The sequence below is a fragment of the Olea europaea genome, unplaced genomic scaffold, assembly GCF_002742605.1.
Source record: "Olea europaea var. sylvestris unplaced genomic scaffold, O_europaea_v1 scaffold239, whole genome shotgun sequence".
Lineage (NCBI taxonomy): Eukaryota > Viridiplantae > Streptophyta > Magnoliopsida > Lamiales > Oleaceae > Olea > Olea europaea.
Window position 1 is genome coordinate 185,653 of NW_019242055.1, and position 6,869 is coordinate 192,521.

The window sequence follows — 6,869 nt, forward strand, 5'->3', positions numbered from 1 at the left end:
AAGAAAAAGGAAGAACAAGGAGATTCAATCCAAGATTCAAGGTCTCACTTCAAGAATTTCAATAGGTTGATGTCTTTTCTTGATTTTTATTGTTGTGTTCTTCTTGCTATCATGCTAGGCTAGGAAAATCCATACTAGGAGATCGATAAACCTTGTAATGTGATATTTAATTTTTTGTTCCATATTTTGACATTAAAACACATATTGATTGTTTGAATGATTTATATGCATTTAATTACTTCCATGATTATGGGCCCATAATTGTGTGAGTTTTGGTGATTTGTTTCATTTATTTGAAAGAAGAGGAATAAATTCGACAAGGTATAAATTATCGTAGGGTCCGATAAGGGATAGAAATATATCCCTATACTTTGCATGCATCTCTAAGTACTCACAAAACTACATGCATTCTCGTATATTTGCATCCATCATAGAGATATAGGCTGGTAGTGTATGAGAATAGGTTCAATTCATCTCTCGAGAGAGTGTTGGATGGATTTAGGAGTATTGATTCTTCAAAATGTCATCGTGTTGTCAAAGTGAGGAATTAAGTTTAAATTGAACATTACTTGAGAATTCGTGATCCTAGTATATCTCATATTTATTGAATACATTTAACTTGCATCTTAAACATCAAATTTCATTTTAGTTGATTTAAACGTTGTGTTGCATAGCATGACATCCAATTCATAATATTGGTACTTTAGCTTATATTTAGGTTTTCTTAGGATAAAAACTCATAAGTAATCATTTAGATTCGGTTAAGGCCGAGATAAATACAATTGAACTACTCAATCTCTGAGGGACGATATTCAGACTCTAAAAATTCACTTTATTATTTGTTAATGAACCGTACACTTGCGGTGATTTAAATCGAAAAAAAAAATATTTCGTGAACATGGAGCAAGGTGCTTTTATCTCGGGGAGAAGTATCTTCGATAATATTACTCTATCTCAAGAGATGATTCATTACCTTCACAAGCCAGTAAGGGGTGGATATGTAGTACTTAAAGTGGATATTGCCAAAGCATATGATAGCATTGATTGGGACTTTCTTATGCACGTATTGAGATCTTTTGGTTTTTCTTCCAAGATCTATGATATGGTAAGACAGTGTGTAACTTCTCCTTGGTATTATGTGATGATGAATGGAACTATAAAGGGATTCTTCAAAGGTGGAAAAGGTCTAAGATAAGGGGATCTCCTGTCCCCATATCACTTTATCGTGGTTGAAGAAGTTTCGTCTAGAATGTTGAGAGCTAATTATGAAGATAGAAGCATAAGATCTTTTTCCTTGCCAAGGGGGGCTCCCCTAATCTCTCACATGCTGTACGCTGATGACATTGTGATATTTGTAAATGGTAGGAAGAAATCTTTAAGAGGTATTAAGTAAGGATTCTGAAAATATGAAGAATGGTCGGGACAAGTTGTAAGTGTTGACAAAACATCCATCATTTTCTCTAAACAGATCACCATGTCAAGAAGACGGATGCTCTTACAACTCACTGGATTCACAGAAGGTAAATTCCCTTTCAAATACTTAGGGATTCCTATAATCTAGGGAAGATTGAGAGCTCGAGATCTTGAAGAAGTGGTAGAAAAAATTCGTATGAGATTGGCAGGTTGGCAAAGCAGAGTATTATTTGAAGCGGCTAGACTGCTGCTTCTGAGACATGTTCTCACAAGCATACCTCTACATCTAATTTCTTGTGTTAAATCTCCTGTTTGGTTATAAAAGTCATCAACAGAATCTTTAGTGATTTCTTCCGGGGATATGCGAATGGAAAGCCTAAGAGGAAATTGGTAGCATGGGACAAAGTTTGTATGCCTGTCAAAGAAAGCGGTGCTGGACTTCGTAGTCTACATGAAGTGCAATTATCCCTACATGTGAAATTTGCTTGGAAAGTTTTGACTGAAACATATTTTTGGTCAAAAATTTTTAGGGCAAGATATATTAAAGACTAACATATATATCAGGTGGATGCTACTAAAGGATCAAGATTCTGGAAGATGGTTATGAGGTGCATGCTAGATGTTCTTAAACGATCTAGGCGAGTAAAGGAGGGTAGTGTTTCGTTCTGGTGGGATAGATGGTCAAACATGGATCCTTTGGGGGATCAAATGATGGTGGTCCAACAGCCTAAAATCTTGATCAAAGATCTTAAAGCTGAGAATAGGTGGAATGAAAGGATATTGGAGGAGCTTGTTGGGAGAGATCAAGCGGGAGAACTTCTTATTAACTTGGGAAAAAAATGATACAAGTAAAGACAAACTGATTTGGACTGAAAGCTTGGATGGAAAATTTTCTGCAAAAAGTTCTTGGGAAGCTACTAGACGTCAGGGGTAGATATCACAGTAGCATGATTGGATTTGGCACCCAACCCTACCAAAGAAGATTTCATTAAGTATGTGGTTGGCCATGAAAGGAGGCCTATGAGTAGACGACAAAATTTGAAAGGCGGGCATTCCCACTGCATCAAAGTGTATGTGTTGCTCTCAAGGGGGATATGAGGATCTAGATCACGTATTGGCCTTGGGTGACATTGCTCTACAAATCTGGCAAAAAGCTTCAACCTTACTGGGAATTCGATATTTGCAGACTTGAGGATGAAGGGAGCGCGTAGAAACCTAGTTCCGAAGAGTAAAACAAACATCACATAAAGGTACTTTAATGGGTATTATTCCTAGCATAATTTGCTGGCACTTTTGGATGTGGCATTGTTCAGCCAGGATGAAGGACAAGAGGGAATCTATAGAAGCTACTTGGAGGAAAATTAAAGTTTGGATTCTTTGGGTGGGGCTAAAATTAAAAGAAGTGAGAACATTTAACAGAAGAGATGAATGGGTGTTGAGGGAACTTAATATCCCGAACAAGCCGATTAAAAGAAAAAAACTTTAAAGTAGTGAGATGGCAACAACATATGGAGGCGTGGTACAAACTCAATACTGATGGGTGCTGCTTGGGTAACCTTAGAATTTGTGGTGCTGAAGGTATTATTTGAAATGAAAGAGGTGATACTGTCATAGCCTTTGCTGAGGAACTCGATGAGGGTATTAATAATGGAACTGAGCTATTGACATTATTATATGGGCTTCGACATGCTAAAAGATTGGGGATTAACCGTCTTGAAGTGGAGATTGATTCATTGATTATCGTTAATTGGTTAAGGAGGAAGTTTTGTGGTATTTGGTATCTAGAAGATTACTGGGAAGAAATACAATACCTGCTGTCTACAATCTCTTGTAGAGTTCAATACATATATCGGGAGGGCAACTCGGTAGCTGATATCCTGTCGAAATTGGGAGCGTCTTGTGTTTTATAGATCTGCATGGACTCTATCACAATCCCATCATCAGTTAGAGGAGCTTTGCGTATGGATAAACTGAGCATCCCCAATTTGCTAGGCCTTTCTCCTCACAGTTTGTCTTTAAATCTTCTAATGTTGTTTTAGATTACACAGAGTTTGTCTTACTTTGATTTGGATGGTGAATTACAAATCTTATGTAACTACGGTATTCCTTCACCACAATAAGGTTTTATCAATAAAAGAATAATGTGTTTAAAAAAAAAAAAGCTTATAAAATGTTGTCTTGTTCCCCCAAGGTATAGTCTTTCGAACAAAATAGAGTGATTCTACTTTGAAATAATCTTTTGGTTGGGATATTCAGCAGATATTAACAATGCCTTCTTCAATGAAGTTCTTCAAGAAACAGTATACATAGCTTAACTTGCGGGCTTTGTGGATCAGAAGTTTCCAAATGATGTCTTTCAGTTACATAAGCTTCCATATGGGTTAAAACACTTTTATTTGATTTTATTGGTAAGTATACTTTAATTTAATTTTAATTAAGACGGCTTTTTTTCAACTTCAATGATAAAAATTGATGATGTGCCAATCAATAAATGATGATCATCACATGTACTATTTAGTTGATGACATGAAATATGTACAAATTCAGTGAAATAAAGATGGATTTCATGAATGACTACTCGTTTATCGATTTTTATCAGTTTAGGTGACGGAATTGGATGAAGTTACCTTATTGAAATAAAATTAAAATATAGTTAACCCACTAAGATAAAATTAAAGAATAGTTACCAGATTTAATAAAATTATAGTATGATTACTTGATTGACAGTAAAATAAAGTATAGTTACTACAATTGTAATTTACAATGTTTGAACTTTCAATTTCAAGATTTCAATGGGGTCCCTACTCGTGAGAAAAAAAATCATAATAATAATTAATAATTAACTGAATAATCAAGAATAACTTTATAGCAGTCGATTTAGTCACATTTCCACTTTATAGCATAATTACACAAATGTACCTATTCTCGGGATGAGCGGGAGAAGCAGAGGGCAGATTATAATATTCTCATTTTCTATTTCGATTCTTTATTCACTTACTTATTTGTAATATTTTTTTATTTTTTAAATACCAAAAATATAAAATATATAAAAATAGAAGTTGAGGTAAATATCAATGTAAATAATATTATGAGTAAAGAAGTTGATAATACTTAATGTTTGTTTAATAGGAATTTTGATAATTGATTTTTTGACCTTTAGAGATAAAGTGGGTCCTACCTGTGAGAGAATAATTCAAAAATGACGGCTAGAATAACGGTCAAAAAATTGATTTTAATTGGATTAAAATTTCTACCAAACATGATATTTATATTTCATTTAATAATGTCTCTCGATTAATATTAAACATATCCTCACATATTTTCATACTATATCTCTATGAAGGATGTGAATATATAAACATGCATTAAATTACAAAAGCATTCAATGAAATAATACAAAGTATAGCGATATATCCGTATCTCATATCAGACCATACAATAATAGCTGCAACATGCTATAGTTTATATTACTTCTCTTATAGAAAATAGAAACCACAAATCTAATCAATTATCCATCAAGTAATTGAAAAACATTAAAATCTAACAATCATTCAAACAAATATTAAAGTCAAAATCTAGCAATTAACATTAAAACACAAAATAGAAGGTTCATTATTATCCTAACATATACAATTAGCAGAGCATCATATTAGTACTCAAATACAAATTGAATTGATAATACATCGTCCGAAATTAAAGCATATATGTAAGGCAAAAACAAATCTTGAATTTTATTTTTAAATCACTTCAATATTTCTTGAATGTTTAAATCACTTCAATATCTCTTGAATTTTTAAATCGAAAAGAATTTTCCATTGTATGATTTTCTTCTTATACTTAGTGGTTAATTATCCATGCTCGCAATTGCAGGGTGTTACCTTTGCGATCAAAATATATCCAAAATTTATTGTTTTTAACTAGGTCCCTGAATTTCTTCTTTAGTCCAACTCGAGTCTTTTTTATTTGCACCATTGGTAATTCTTCTTTAAATTCTTTACAATTTAATAATCATCCTCGACAGTCATTCGTACTTGATTCGTTTCAAGTTTCAAAAGTTTGTAAGTTAGTCACTAAACCTTTCAACTGTTGAATTTAACTTTGGAACTTGTAATTCTCGTCCAATTGTTCTCTTAATACATCTTATCAATATCATTCAATCCAGTTAGCCTTCAATTAGTTCAAATCATATCCAAGTAAGCTCAATATTGCCATTTTTCTCTATCATTTGTATTAAAGTTTGAATTTTTTCTACAACTAACATAATTACACTAAATTAGACAGGCTACTCAATTAGAAATAATTTATCAAGTTTAAAAGCATGAGTAAGCATTTAAAATACACTTATAAATTACCACAAACTTGACTCTTGTTCTTCCGAGCAAGATTATCTACTTAACATACCCACAAATGAAAATATAACCAATATGGTAGATAGCTTACGATATTCGTCTCAAGTATTGAAATTGATTGAATAATTCATAAAAGATTTCTAAGTTAAGCTATCAAAATAATTTTTAACTTAACCAGTACCAATCAATGTGTGTGCGCATAGTCAATTCAATTACTATAAACATTTAGATTGGTTATATATCAGTCATTAATGGTCAATTATTTCCATGTTCTCTCATAGGATGCAAACCCCACAATTGTTCTTCAGTTTCATTTCGAAGTATCTATGATAAAGTTAATTTCACAATACTCATTCATGTTTCGCTTAAATTTGATTGATTTTAACCAATGAAAGTAACTATCTAAATCTATGATTATTTTTCCAAGTTTAAAGTGTATCAACTGTTGGGTTTTGATACCCAATAAATCCCGAACAATAATATTAAACCAATGTTGGATAAGTTATATTGACACATTAATGATGGCTCTACCATGAAATAACTTGGGACCATTTGAGGCAACTTAATTGAGTTAATGTTGCTCGTGGCCCAACACTTTTGGATGACCCAAGTTGTGGCTTTGCTTTGGTGGTGATATATTGGTTTTTTTTTGTTGGCCCCTTAGCTTCTCATTCTTAGCCCAACTTGTGATAACCTAAATAATATATATTTGGTTTTCTGCTACAGTCGTTTCCGTGTGTTGGTTTGTGAGAAAGAGAGAAAAATGTGAGGTTTGGCCAGTTTTGGTTCTTCTTTCTTGAGGTTCCAATTTCTATTCTATTTTCCCTTCTTTGTGGCTTGTAAAACAATTACAAAGTATCTCCTTTGTGGGCTGAAAGCTTGTGGTAACCAAGTGAAAGTTATGGGTCGAGTCAAGCTCGGTTGGTGTTCGGTTGGTTCATTAAATTGAGACCAAATCAAAATTTCTCGAACAATTCCTTTACATATGGTATCAGAGCTTCATGATGATGGATTTAGCTCGAAAAATTGACCATAAATAATCTAGAAAATCGGCTGAAATGAATCAAAAAATAGATCGAAAAGCTGTCCAAAAAACTGCCTAAGAAC